At 44.9% G+C, this 15,388-nt stretch overlaps 1 non-coding gene across 1 annotated transcript; it reads left to right on the forward strand.

The window, feature by feature from the left end:
• Window positions 1-7,904: 7,904 nt before the first annotated feature.
• Window positions 7,905-8,042, forward strand: LOC119927635. The gene has a single exon (XR_005450620.1). It is a non-coding gene; the product is annotated as a small nucleolar RNA SNORA7 (small nucleolar RNA).
• The last annotated feature ends 7,346 nt before the right edge of the window (window positions 8,043-15,388 follow it).

Raw genomic sequence — 15,388 nt, forward strand, 5'->3', positions numbered from 1 at the left:
GTTCGGTTTTGTTCTCTGTCTCCCCCTTCTAGACTGTGAGCCCACTGTTGGGTAGGGACCGTCTCTATTTGTTGCCAACTTGTACTTCCCAAGAGTGCTCTGCACACAGTAAGCGCTCAATAAATACGATTGAATGAATGCATGAATGAATGAATGAAAGTGGTGGAGCCGGGATTTGAACCCATGACCTCTGACTCAATCAATCAATCAATCATATTTATTAATAAATTTATTTATTTATCGTATTTATTTACTCCAAAGCCCGGGCTCTTTCCACTGAACCACGCTGCTTCTCCGGAAGTACAATGCTCTGCACACGTTAAGCGCTCAATAAGTACAATTGAATGAACGAAGGAAAGAGGCTGGGAGTTAGAGAGCAGGCCATTCTTCTTGCCTCGTTTTCTCGCTCTTCACTCCCTGTCCTGTTGATCCCGACGTAGTTGGAGTGTAGCAGAGCAGCCCAAGCATATATCCAAGCTACTCTCCAGGCCTAGAACATTTCCAGGTCTCTTTACTCTACCGTCTGCTTTGCCTCCTTCCGATGCCTCTTCCAAAACCCACCGCATCCGTAAAATGTTTCCTCTCCATTGACTCTTCAAGCGATTGAATGAATGAAAGTGGCGGAGCCGGGATTTGAACCCGTGACCTCGGACTCTAAAGCCCGGGCTCTTTCCCCTGAGCCACGCTGCTTCTCCGGAAGTCCAATGCTCTGCACACATTAAGCGCTCAATAAATACAACTGAATGAACGAATGAAAGAGGCTGGGAGTTAGAGATTGGGTACTTCAAGTGACCCCGAAGCCAACAGCCGTGCGGCGAATGATTCATCCTGCTCCTGGATCTTTATTCGACCCCTTTGATCGATAATAGAAGCCTGCTGGAGTAGAAACTGGGCCCAGGGTGCCTACGGCCCATTAGATGCTCAATAAATGTCAAGTTCAGCAATAATCCAGATGCATGGTTCTAGAGGTCACTCGGAGCTTTCTGTAATTCTTCCTGGAGCTCCGCTCTGCCCCGAAAGTGCCATTAACCTGTTTTTATAAACCCTAAAAATCCAACAGGTGAAATGCAGGTCGGCAGAGGGGAATGAATGGTGGTAGAAGCGTCCATTTTCCACGTCCCAAATCATCATCATCAATCGTATTTATTGAGCGCTTACTATGTGCAGAGCACTGGACTAAGCGCTTGGGAAGTACAAATTGGCAACATATAGAGACAGTCCCTACCCAACAGTGGGCTCACAGTCTAAAAATGAAGCAGCGTGGCTCAGGGGAACGAGCCCTGCCTGGCTTGGGAGTCAGAGGTCGTGGGTTCTAATCCCGGCTCCATTATTATTCTATTTATTTTACTTGTACATATTTGCTATTCTATTTATTTGATTGATTGATTGATGATTATTTTGTTAATGATGTGCGTTTAGCTTTAATTCTATTCGTTCTGATGACTTGACACCTGTCCACATATTTTGTTTTGTTGTCGGTCTCTCCCTTCTAGACTGTGAGCCCATTGTTGGGGAGGGACCATCTCTATATGTTGCCGACTTGTACTTCCCAAGCGCTTAGTACAGTGCTCTGCACACAGTAAGTGCTCAATAAATTCTTTTTATTTTATCAGCTGTGTGAGACCTTGGGCAAGTCACTTTGCTTCTCTGTGCCTCAGTTACCTCATCTGTAAAATGGGGATTAAGTCTGTGAGCCCCACGTGGGACAACCTGATTACCTTGTATCTATCCCAGCACTTAGAACAGTGCTTGGCATATAGTAAGCACTTACCAAATACCATCATCATCCTATTTGCTCCCTATAGGAAGAAGAAGGGGAGGAGATTTTAAGTTCCTTGAAGACAGGGGCTGTATCTACTTTTATTTTACTCTTCCAAGTACGAGACTCACTACAGAATAGGTGCTCAATAAATACTCATGACTCATTGACCCTTTTAAGTCTTCTGATTCAGGGATGCTTCCTCTCAGCCCCGATTTAAGAATAATAATAATAATAATAATGGTATTTATTGAGCACTTCCTATGTGCAAAGCACTGCTCTAAGCACTGGGGAGGTTACAAAGTGATCAGGTTGTCCCACAGGGGACTAGCAATCTTAATCTCCATTTTACAGATGAGGGAACTGAGGAACAGAGAAGTTAAGTGACTTGCCCAAAGTCACACAGCTGAAATTGTCAGAGCTGGGATTCGAACCCATGGCCTCTGACTCCAAAGCCCGGGCTCTTTCCGCTGAGCCATGCTGCTTCTCTGTTTGAGGCTAAGGTGTATTTTTTCTAGCTTCTCCCAGTGCCAGTGAGGTCTTTCCAGGAAAGCGTGGGTTTGTGCCAGTGTTTGATTCTAGAACTGGTGCATAATAATAATAATTGTGGTATTTGTTGAGTACTTACTATGTGCCAGGCACTGTACTAAGCGCTGGGGTGGATACAAGCAAATTAGGTTGGACACAGTCCTTGTCCCATGTGGGACTCATAGTCTCAATCCCCATTTTACAGATGAGGTAACTGTGGCACAGAGAAGTGAAGTGAGTTGCCCAAGGTCACCCAGCAGACAAGTGGCAGAGCCAGGATTAGAACTCATGACCTTTTGACTCGGAGGTCCATTCTCTATCCAGACTATGCCATGCTGCTTCTCTATCTAGAGAAGCAGCGTGGCTCAGTGGAAAGAGCATGGGCTTTGGGGTCAGAGGTCATGGGTTAGTACAAGCGCTTAGTACAGTGCCCTGCACACAGTAAGTGCTCAATAAATATGCCTGAATGAATGAATTCAATGAAATACCAGCTCCGCCAATTGTCAGCTGTGTGATTTTGGACAAGTCACTTCACTTCTCTGGGCCTCAGTTCCCTCATCTGGAAAATGGGGATTAAGACTGTGAGCCCTCCGTGGGACAACCTGATCACCTTGTAACCTCCCCAGCGCTTAGAACAGTGCTTTGCACATAGTAAGCGCTTAATAAATGCCATTATTATTATTATTATTATTATTATTATTATTATTATTATTATTATTACCTTCCCCTTCCACGGAGGGGGAGGGGGAGGATTTATCCAGCCCAGTTCCATGGGGCCTCAGCAGTGGGAGGAAAAATCCTCAGGATAGACAGGATAGACTCCGGCTGGCTGCCTGCTGGGAATGGGGGAAATGGCATTTTTGCAAGGCTTGAGGATTTCAAATGGAAACATCGGGATAAGCAGCATTGTTGAAACTGTGCACCGATGATTTCTGGCCTGCCAAAGCTAGAAAAGTTGAAATGGCTCACAGGATCTTGAGAAAAAGCAAGAGGCGGCCAAAGTTCATGGAGAAACAGGGAAGTCATTGGCCGTCACCCAGTTTTGGCTTTCCCTCCTATCGCCGCAGTGTGGGATAAGCTTTTTCTCGGGGTGTTTGAGGAAATGTCAGTGCTGTGACCTTTTCTGTTATCTTTTGGAAGACGTTTTCCAGATGTCTTCCACCACTAGATCAAGGTGGATTTGGTTTCTTGGCTCTTCCTTTGCTGGTTTTTGTTTTCTGTCCCTGAATTTTTTAATTCTACAACTTTAAATAATGGTAAACATTTCATTTGACAGTTGATACTGATTATAAATATGTTAATTGTGTTATTGCCAAATCAATCAGTGGAGGCTATTTAGCACTTACTGTGTACAGAGCACCATAAAAAAATTGGTATTTGTTTAGTGCTTATAACGTGCAAAGCACTGTTCTAAGCACTGGCGAGGCTACAAGGTGATCAGGTTGTCCCACGTGGGGCTCACAATCTTAATCCCCATTTTCCAGATGAGGAAACTGAGGCCCAGAGAAGTGAAGTGACTTGCCCAAAGTCACACAGCCGACAAGCAGCTGTGTATATACCTGTATATATGTATATATGTTTTTACGTACTTATTACTCTATTTATTTATTTTACTTGTACATAGTCTGTTTATTTTATTTTGTTAATATGTTTTGTTTTGTTCTCTGTCTTCCCCTTCTAGACTGTGAGCCCACTGTTGGGTAGGGACCATCTCTATATGTTGCCAACTTGTACTTCCCAAGCGCTTAGTACAGTGCTCTGCACACAGTAAGCGCTCAATAAATACGATTGAATGAATGAATGAATGAATGAACCTAGTGGTTGCCCATCCACTTCTGCATTAAACAGAAACTCCTTACCATTGACTTTAAAGCACTCGATCACCTTGCCTGCCCCCTGATTTCCTTACTATTCATTCATTCAATCGTATTTATTGAGCTCTTACTGTGTGCAGAGCACTGGGAAGAACAAGTCGGCAACCTGTAGAGACAGTCCCTACCTAACAACCCTCACAGTCTAGAAGGGGGAGACAGACAGCAAAACAAAACATGTGGTCAGCTGTCAAAATCGTCAGAACAAATAGAATTATAGCTATATGCACATCATTAACAAAATAGAATAGTAAATTTGTACAAGTAAAATAGAGTAATAAATCTGTACAAATATATACAAGTGATGTGGGGAGGGGAAGGAGGTAGGGCAGGGGTGGGATGGGGAGGAGGAGAAGAAAAAGGGGGTTCAGTCTGGGAAGGTCTCCTGGAGGAGGTGAGCTCTCAGTAGGGCTTTGAAGGGAGGAAAAGAGCTAGCTTGGCAGATGTGGGGAGGGAGGGCATTCCGGGCCAGGGGAAGGACGTGGGCCAGGGGTTGATGGCTGGACAGGCGAGAACGAGGCACAGTGAGGAATAATAATAGTATTTGTTGAGTGCTTACTATGTGCCAAGCACTGTTCTAAGCACTGGGGTAGATACAAGGTGATCAGGTTGTCCCGTGTGGGGCTCACAGTCTTAATCCCCATTTTACAGATGAGGTAACTGAGGCACAGAGATGTGACTGGCCCAAAGTCACACAGCTGATAAGTGGCGGAGCCAGGATTAGAACCCACAACCTCTGACTCCCAAGCCCATGTATTTTCCACTGAGCCAGGCTTAATACAACCCAGCATGCTCACTTCACTCCTCTAACGCCAACCTACTTACTGTACTTCATTCTTCTGTCTCTCTCCACTGACCCCTTGTCTACCTCCTGCCTCTGGCCTGGAATTCCCTCCCCTTCCATATCTGACAGACCATTACTCTCACCACCCTCAAGACCCTCCTAAAATCCCATCTCCTCCAAGAGGCCTTCCCCATCTAGGCCCTCATTTCCCCTACTCCCTCTCCCTCCTGCATCGCCGTTGCATTTGGATTTGTACCCTCTATTCACCCCACACTCAGCCCCACAGCACTTATGTACATATCTGTAATTTATTTTAATGTCTATCTCCCCCTCCAAGCTGTGAGTTCCTTATAGGCAGGGAAATATTGTCATATTGTACTCTCCCAAGTTCCTAGTACAGTTCCCTCTCCTAAGCAAATACTCAGTAAATATGGTTGACTGATTGATGTGTTAGATGCAAACTATAATTCAAGCAATTGCATAAAGGCTCCTGGGATGAGTCATGACTAAGCTTGAAGGGTATTTTCTCCTGAAAAAATGATCATTTCCTTACCTATTCCCTCCCACAATTTGCCACTTTAGGCCAGGCCTAGGGGCCTTTCGGAAAACCTATTGTGCACTGAGTGGATAATGGGTGCGTCATAGCATTTATGTTGCTCTACAGATGTTCCTGCTTAGCACAGATGTTATATGTTGCCAACTTGTACTTCCCAAGCGCTTAGTACAGTGCTCTGCACACAGTAAGCACTCAATAAATCTGATTGAACAAATGAATGAATAGTAGTAGTAATAGTTGTGGGAAAAACTACACAGGTGGGAATTTGACACTACACCTCCTCTTCAGGAGGCTCATAGTATAAAAGTGAAAAGAGGGAGAGGAGACTGATGGCAGATAAACAAGGTGAAATGAAACAAAACACTAAGACAACATGAACATAAAATCAAAGATCAGCAGGGTGCTGTGGCTAGAGGAACAGATTCCCCCCTACCCCCACAAAAACCCAAATGTGTTGCATTCTCGGTTGCTTTAGCGGAAAATACAGGGTTATGAGGAAGATAGAAAGTAATTGAAATCATACTGGTTTCTGTCATAAAGGGTGAAATCCAAGAAGGTGGTGGAAGATAAAACAGGCTTCTGGAGCTTGTTTCAAGCAATCTGCATTAGCCTGACCTTTTATCTGAAACTTATCAGGAGGTGATTATTCTCTCACAAGGAAAGGATTTACTACTGCTTAGTCAGCATCCTGTGAACTGTGGATTTAGAGTAAGTTGCAATCGGTTTCCTTTGCAAGGCTAAAGAACTGCTGGCAACAGTGTTGCCTGGCAAACCTGAATTTTGCCTGAAACAAACTTTAATGGATTACAGCCAACACTCTACCATGTTGTGGTATCTATGTTCTGGTCTTCTTCCATTGCATTGCATTCAGGCTGTGCTCTAAAAGGTTACATCCTAGAAGAGATACCTACACTGTCCAAGGCTGAGATGTTCCAATCCTCCACTGTAAGGTCCTCTAGACTGTAAACTCATTTTCTTTTGGCTTTGTTTTCTAATGGTATTTAAGGCCTACTACATGCCTGGCAGTAAGCACTAAGCACTGGGGTAGATATAAGACAATTAGGTTGTCCATGGTCATTCATTCATTCATTCAGTCATATTTATTGAGCACTTACTGTGTGCAGAGCACTAAACTAAGTGCTTGGAAAGTACAAAATGGCAATAGAGACAATCCCTGCCTATGACAGGCTCACAAGGTGAAGGGGGGGGAGACAAATATCAATACAAATAAACAGACACCAACATAAATAAATACAATTATAGATATATACATAAGTGCTGTGGGGTGTGGAGAGGGGAAAAGAGTAAAGGGAGCAAGTCAGGGGTAGTGGAAGCGAGTGGGAGCTGAGGAAAAGTGGGATTTAGTCTGGGAAGGCCTCTTGGAGGAGATGTGCTTTCAGTAGGGCTTTGAATTGGGAGAGAGAGTGATTGTCTGGCAGATTTGAGGAGGGAAGGCATTCCAGACCAGAGGTAGGACATAGGTCAGGGGTCCATGGCGGGACAGGTGAGAATGAGGCACAGTGAGAAGGTTAGCACCAGAGGAACAGAATTTGCAGGCTGGGTTGTAGAAGGAGAGAAGGGAGGTGAGGTAGGAGGGGACGAGGTGATGGAGAGTTTTAAAGCTAATAGTGAGGAGCTTTTGTTTGCTGCAGAGGTGGATAGGCAACCACTGGAGATTTTTGAGAAGGGAGTTCACATGCCCTGAACATTTCTGTAGAAAAATAATTGGGGCAGTGGAGTGAAGTATGGACCGGAGTGGGGAGAGGCAGGAGGTTGGGAAATCAGAAAGGATGCTGCTGCAGTAATCTAGGTGGGATAGGATGAGTGATTGCACTAACGTGGTAGTGGTTTGTATGGAGAAGAAAGTGCACATCTTGGTGATGTTGTGAAGGTGAGAGCAACAGGATTTGGGGATAATAATAATAATAATAATAATAGTGGTATTTGTTAAATGCTTACTATGTGTGAAACGCTTGTAGGTTGTATATGTGGGTTGTCCCACATGGGGTTCACCATCTACTGGGGCAGATACAAGACAATTAGGTTGCCCATGTTCATTCATTCATTCATTCAATCGTGAATGAGAAGCAGCGTGGCTCAGTGGCAACCCGGGCTTGGGAGTCAGAGGTCATGGGTTCGAATCCCGGCTCAGTCACACATCTGCTGCATGACCTTGGGCAACTCACATCACTTCTCTGGGCCTCAGTTACCTCATCTGCAAAATGAGGATTAAGATTGTGAGCCCCACATGGGACAACCTGATCACCTTGTATTCCCCCAGCCCTTAGAACAGTGCTTTGCACATAGTAAGTGCTTAACAAATGCCATCATTATTATTATTATTACTATGTTTAGGACACTTGGAAGAACACAGTAAAAATAAATAAACCGGCTACCTGCCGTTGGCCCCTCTCAGGGTGGCACCTGGAGAGTTTCCAGTACTCTACCAGTCTCGACTACAGGAGGGAGAGTCAAGCAGAGGCCTGCCCATTCCATTCCTAGCTTGGGAAGTGGCTAGAGAGTGGAAGGCAATCTGCTACAAGTCAAAATTCCCCCGGGCTAGGCAGCAGCAGCATGGGAAAGAATCAAGGCTGAAGACTCAACTTTACTCTGTGGAAGGAGGCAGTGGTAAACCACTTCGGTATTTTTACTAAGAAAAATCTATGGATATGCTACCAGAACAATTGCAGATGGAAGTGGGGTGCTCTGGGAGAGATGTGTCCATGGCGTCGCTATGGGTCGAAGACAACTCGACAGCATAAGACAAGACCTGCCCTTGAGGCACTGACAGTCTAATGGGAGAGATAGGCAGGCTTAAACCATAAGTATGGGATGAAAACAAAAATAAAAATATAGATTCAATTCATAATAGCAAAATTGAGAAGAGACTGAGGTAATAAAGTTGGTTGAGGCATAATTTTTCACAGGTTTTCCCACTTGCTTTCCGTGGAGGTTTCCAGAATTAATACATCATTTTTCTATTCTCGATTTTCTCTAATCAGTCAGGCCTGACTTCCCTAACTAATTCCTCAATGCCTGGTGAGGACATCGTGCTCTGGGATTTCACCTCTCCTGTGGCTCTGACAGCCCTTTGCTCTGTGGGGGGGCACGTTACACCAACTCAGCATCAATTACTGTGGGGATGGAAATTCCATTCTGAATCCCATTCGTAATCCCATTTGCAATCCCACCCGCAATCCCATCCATCCCCCGCCTTGGCCCTACTCCTCTAGTTTGGGCAGATCTTGTGTTTTCCACCTCCCCAGAATCAATCCATCCATTCAGCCACTCCTCATTGTACTTCCCAAGCACTTAGTACAGTGCTCTGCATGCAGTAAGCACTCAATAAATACGATTGAATGAATGAATGAATCTTGACTTTTTGCTCCTAATGGCATCCTTTCAGGCCTGCATTTCTCCTTCTGGTTGGAGGCTATTCCTTCCCCCATCTCCGTCCTTGCCTTAGACTAAAATCCTAGACAACAGCATCCCCAGGGTGACCTCTTCTTGAGAGAGAGGCAGCAATGCCATTCAAACACCCACTTGGAATATGAGCTACTCTGTCCAACTGTACTTTCCCAGGCATGTTCGCAATTGTGCAAGATATTCTTTCTCCAAGACAACTACACTCGTGGACTGAATCCAATCTCAGCAGCGTGGCCTTTGAACCGAAGGAAAACTTGTATCATCTCCAGAGCAAGACCGCCCTGAGTGTCTGGAGTTTCTGACCCAGAAGGTCCCTCAGTGGTGTGACTTGTCCAGTGGCATTTGTCCACAGCCTCGCAGAGATGGAAGCCCAGCTTGCTGGACTCTGAGGAGGGAGGTATAGGGGAGGCATGGTCACTCTGCAATTACCCCCAAGAAGGGGAATAACACTAAACCGGGGGGTGGAGCTGAGGTCTTTTTTGGGAAAAGGCAGAGGGTAGTAATAATAATAATAATGACATTTGTTAAGCGCTTACTATGTGCAAAGCACTGTTCTAAGTGCTGGAGAGGATACAAGAAGATCAGATTGTCCCACGTGGGGCTCGCAGTCTTCATCCCCGTTTTACAGATGAGGTAACTCAGGCATAGAGGAGTTAAGTGACTTGCCCAGAGTCACACAGAACTGTAGGTAACTGTGGGAAGAGGACCACTTGAACAAGGCAAGTTCAAGCATATTTGCCTTGAACTTGGAATCTGTGAGGAATTTTGTTTTGACATTGTATTTTTTATGCTTCTCCAACAGCCATCTTTTAAAACTCTCCAGGGAGAGGATGATCAAGAGACACGAACATCTGACTTATGCAGAGATTTGGCACAACTTTTAAAAACAACTAGTTGCCCTAGTTACTGTTATCTTCTCAGAATAATTCTATTTCCGGCTCTCGCCAGAGCCCCCTGTGATGGCCTTGGGTAGCAAGAATCAGGGAGGAAGGGCTGTGGAGCTGATTCTTCCAAGAAAATCCTGCTCATTTTTACCCCTTAATGAATCTAACCTGGCTGGGTTGACCATTTGGTCACCTTAGACACTAAATTAATTAGTTGCTCCTGAGGTTATTAATGGTAACATCTTAAATCATAGAAAATGAGAATATACATTGCCTACCTTATGAACTTACCCTCTCAAGGTCACACCTGGAGAGTTTCCAGGACTCAAACAGTCTCGACTATGGGAGGGAGAGTCAAAAAGAGGCCTACTTATTCCATTCCTAGCTTGGGCAGTGGCTAGTTAGTGGAAGACAATCTGCTACAAGTCAAGACTCAACTGTGCTGGGCAGCAGCAGCACGGGAGAGAGTCGAGAGCGGAGACTCATGCTAACTGCGCGGAAGGAGGCAATCGTAAACCACTTCCATATTTTTACCAAGGAAACTCTGGGATACACTACAAGAACGACTGTAGATGGAGGTGGGACCTTCTGGGAGAGATGTGTCCGTGTGTCACTTTGGGTTGGAGATGATTCCACAACATAAACAGCAACCTTATGAATTAATTTGAAGATTTATCCAGCACCACCTCTCATCTCAATCAATCAATGGCATTATTGAGGTCTGAGTACCTCAGTATTGGGCATTCATTCATTCATTCAATCGTATTTATTGAGCACTTAGTATGTGCAGAGCACTGTACTAAGACTGGGCAGAGAATTGTACTAAGCATGTGGGAGAGTACAATACAACCTAGGTCAGTCTGTCAGTTAATCATATTTATTAAGTGCTTACCGTGTGCAGAGCACTGTACTAAGTGGTTGGGAGAGTACAGTTGGGCAATAAACAGGCACATTCTCTGCCCACAACTAGCTTACAGTCTAGCAGGGGAGACAGACATAAATATAAATGAATAAATTGCAGATATGCACAAAGTTACATGGGGCTCGGAGGGGGGATGAATAAAGGGAGCAAGTCAGGGCAATGCCGAAGGGAGTGGAATAAAATGAAAAGAGGGCTTAGTCAGGGAAGGCCTCTTGGAGGAGATGTGCCTCCAATAAGATTTTGAAGATGGGGAGAAGTAGTAAACACGTTTCCTCCCCACACAAGGCCTACAGTTGAGACGGAGTTTACAGTCTGTGGAGAAAGTGAGGCTATTATGGGAGATCGATGACAGTAATGACAATGACGATCAAAGAGGATGAAAATAATTCCAAGCCAACACACTTTCTCCTGTTCATTTTCCCTTAGGTCACGTCTGCATTGAGTGCCACAGGGCCTTTCTCTTCCGTCACTCACTATTAAAGTGTAAATTATTCTGGCAGGTAAGTTTGCACATCACACCTGGGCGAGCTCAATTATAGTCCACAGAGGTCACACCAGGAATCCCACTTCATTGGAATACTGTATTGCAATATGCACAGATAACTAGAAGAGCAAAACCAGCAACAGGATAAATCTATCCAGGCACTTTGTGTGGCTTTCAGTTTTTTTTTTTCTGCATATTTGCTATATCCTCAGATTTGCTTCTGTAGACTTGAGTCTATATGTTTTCTAATCACTGTTGATCGTGACATTAATGTATTGAGAAGCAGTGTGTTGTAGTGGATAGGGCATGGACTTGGGAGCCAGAAGGACCTGGCTTCTAATCCCGGCTCTGCCAGTTATCTGCTGTGTGACCTTAACTGCTCTGCGCCTCAGTTACCCTCTTCTAAAAAACGGGGATTAAAATTGTGACCCCTCTGTGGAACATGAAATGTGTCTCACCTCATTAGCTTGTAATAATAATAATGATGATGATGATGGCATTTATTAAGTGCTTACTATGTGCAAAGCACTGTTCTAAGCGCTGGGGGGATACAAGGTGATCAGGTTGTCCCATGTGGGGCTCACAGTCTTCATCCCCATTTTACAGATGAGGTAACTGAGGCCCAGAGAAGTGAAATGACTTGCCCAAAGTCACAGAGCTGACAATTGGCGGAGCTGGGATTTGAACCCATGACCTCTGGCTCCCAAGCCTGGGTTGTTTCCACTGAGCTTCTCCAGGGCTTAGTACAGTGCTTGGCACATAGTAAGTGCTCATCAGATACCATGAAAAGAAAACAAAGTGAAATGAATCTCAGCTTATTGGAAAGAGCACGGGCTTGAGAGTCAGAGGTCATGGGCTCTAATCTGGCTTTGGGCAAGTCACTTCACTTCTCTGGGCCTCAGTGACCTCATCTGTAAAATGGGGATTAAGACTATGAACCCCACATGGGACAACCTGATCACCTTGTACCTCCCCAGTGCTTAGAACAGTGCTTTGCACATAGTAAGCACTTAATAAATGCCATTATTATTATTATTATTATTACCCCAGTGCTTAGAATAGTGCTTGGCACATAGTAAGTGCTTAACAACACCATCATCAACCTCATCATCAAATCTAAAGGAGAATTTGAATTAGGGCAAAATAATTCTGTGAAGATGCTTCCAGTGGAGGGCACAAGACTTTCCCTTTTCTGGTGAAAAACTGGGAAATTTAGCCCGAGCAATCTTCTACAATGTTGGCACAATATCCCAATGCCAACTATGAAGCACAAGGACAGTAAATTTAGCTAATGTCTAGTCCTGTCTGCATAGTCCTGGGGCAGATACAAGTTAATCAGTTTGGACACAGTCCATAATAATAATAATAATAATAATAATGGCATTTATTAAGTGCTTACTATGTGTAGAGCACTGTTCTAAGTGCTGGGGAGGTTACAAGGTGATCAGGCTGTCCCACGGGGGGCTCACAGTCTTCATCCCCATTTTACAGATGAGGGAACTGAGGCAGAGAGAAGTGAAGTGACTTGCCCAAAGTCACACAGCTGACAATTGGTGGAGCCAGGATTTGAACCCATGACCTCTGACTCCAAAGCCCGGGCTCTTTCCACTGAGCCACGCTGCTTCCCGTGTCCATGTCCCACATAGGTTCTCACAGTCTTAATGCCCATTTTACAGATGAGGTAACTGGGGCACAGAGAAAGGGCTTGCTCAAGGTCACACAGGAAACAAATGGCAGAGCTGGGTTTAGAACCTAGGTCCTTCTAATAATAATAATGATGATGGTATTTGTTAAGCACTTACTATGTGCCAAGCACTGGTCTAAGCGCTGGGGCAGATACAAGGTAATCAGGTAATTTTCTAGACCGTGAGCCCGCTGTTGGATAGGGACCGTCTCAATCTGTTGCCAACTTGTACTTCCCAAGCGCTTAGTACAGTGCTCTGCATACAGTAAGCACTCAATAAATGCGATTGAATGAATGAATGAAAGGTTGTCCCGTGTGGGGTTCACAGTCTTAATCCCCATTTTACAGATGAGGTAACTGAGGTACAGAGAAGGGGCTTGCTCAAAGTCACACAGGAAGCAAATGGCAGAGCTGGGTTTAGAACATAGGTCCTTCTAATAATAATAATGATGATGGTATTTGTTAAGCGCTTACTATGTGCCAAGCACCGTTCTAAGCACTGGGGTAGATACAAGGTAATCAGGTAATTTTCTAAACCGTGAGCCCGCTGTTGGGTAGGGACCGTCTCTATATGTTGCCAACTTGTAATAATAATAATAATGATAATGATAATAATAATAATAATAATAGTAATAATAATAATAATAGTATTTGTTAAGCACTTACGATGTGCCAAGCACTGTTCTAAGCACTGGGGGAGATACAATAATAATGATAATAATAATAATAATGCTATTTGTTAAGCACTTACTATGTGCCAAGCACTGTTCTAAGCACTGGGGGAGATACAATAATAATGATAATAATAATAATAATGCTATTTGTTAAGCACTTACTATGTGCCAAGCACTGTTCTATGCGCTGGGGGAGATACAATAAATCATACTAATGATGGCATTTGTGAAGTGCTTACTATGTGCCAAGCACTGTTCTAAGTGCTGGGGGAGATACAGCGTGGCTCAGTGGAAAGAGCCCAGGCTTTAGAGTCAGAGGTCATGGGTTCAAATCCCAGCTCCGCCACTTGTCAGCTGGGTGACTCTGGGCAAGTCACTTCACTTCCCTGGGCCTCAGTGACCTCACCTGGAAAATGGGGATGAAGAAAATGAGGCCCCCCCCACCACCACCGTGGGACAACCTGATCACCTTGTAACCTCCCCAGCGCTTAGAACACTGCTGTGCACCTAGTAAGCGCTTAATAAATGCCATTATTATTATTATTATTGTTACAAGGTGATGAAGTTGTCCCCTGTGGGGCTCTCAGAGTTTTCATCCCCATTGGACAGAGGAGGGAACTGAGGCCCGGAGAACCCAATCCCAGCGGGCTCTCCGCAGCACTCGGCACAGGGTCCCGTGCCCGCCACGTTACTTGTACTTCCCAAGCGCTTAGTACAGTGCTCTGTACACAGTAAGCGCTCAATCAATCACTCAATCGTATTTATTGAGCGCTTACTGTGTGCAGAGCACTGTACTAAGCACTTGGGAAGTACAAGTTGACAACATATAGAGACAGTCCCTACCCAACAGTGGGCTCACAGTCTAGAGGGGGGAGACAGACAACAAAGCAAAATGGGAAGAGAGGGGTGAGGGTCTGAATTATCCAGTTTGAAGGCCACAGCTGTGGACCCCACCCCGTTCTTCAGTGGTCCGTTTCCCAGCTGGACGCCCCCAGAAGTGGGGCTCTGAACAAGCTGTTGAGACACATGGGCGTCTGCACTACTTAGCACTGATGCCATTATTAAATACCATTATTATTATTGTTATTATTATTTTGGAGTGATTCAGTGATGAGCAAGAGCCCGGACAAGAAGACCCCAGCTCTCCCTTGGCCAGAAAAAGGCAGAAATGGAGGTGCGGAGCTCTACACTGGGGAAGCAGTGTGGCTCAGTGGAAAGAGTCCGGGCTTTGGAGTCAGAGGTCATGGGTTCAAATCCCGGCTCCGCCACTTTCATTCATTCATTCATTCAATCGTATTTATTGAGTGCTTACTGTATGCAGAGCACTGTACTAAACGCTTGGGAAGTACAAGCTGGCAACATATAGAGACGATCCCTACCCAACAGCGGGCTCACAGTCTGGAAGGGGGAGGCAGACAACAAAACAAAACATATTAACAAAATAAAATAAATAGACTAAATACGTAGAAGTGAAATAAATAAATGAATAGAGTAATAAATATGTACAAACAAGGGCCCAGACAAGAAGATTCCAGCTCTCCCTTGGCCAGAATAAAGCAGAAATGTAGGTGCGGAGCTCTACACTGGGGAAGCAGCATGGCTCAGTGGAAAGAGCCCGGGCTTTGGAGTCAGAGGTCAAGGGTTCAAATCCCGGCTCTGCCAATTGTCAGCTGTGTGACTTTGGGCAAGTCACTTCACTTCTCTCTGCCTCAGTTACCTCATCTGTAAAATGGGGATGAAGACTGTGAGCCCCCCTTGGGACAACCTGATCACCTTGTAACCTCCCCAGTGCTTAGAACAGTGCTTTGCACATAGT

This window comes from Tachyglossus aculeatus, chromosome 4 (assembly GCF_015852505.1).
Source record: "Tachyglossus aculeatus isolate mTacAcu1 chromosome 4, mTacAcu1.pri, whole genome shotgun sequence".
NCBI classification, from domain to species: Eukaryota; Metazoa; Chordata; class Mammalia; order Monotremata; family Tachyglossidae; genus Tachyglossus; species Tachyglossus aculeatus.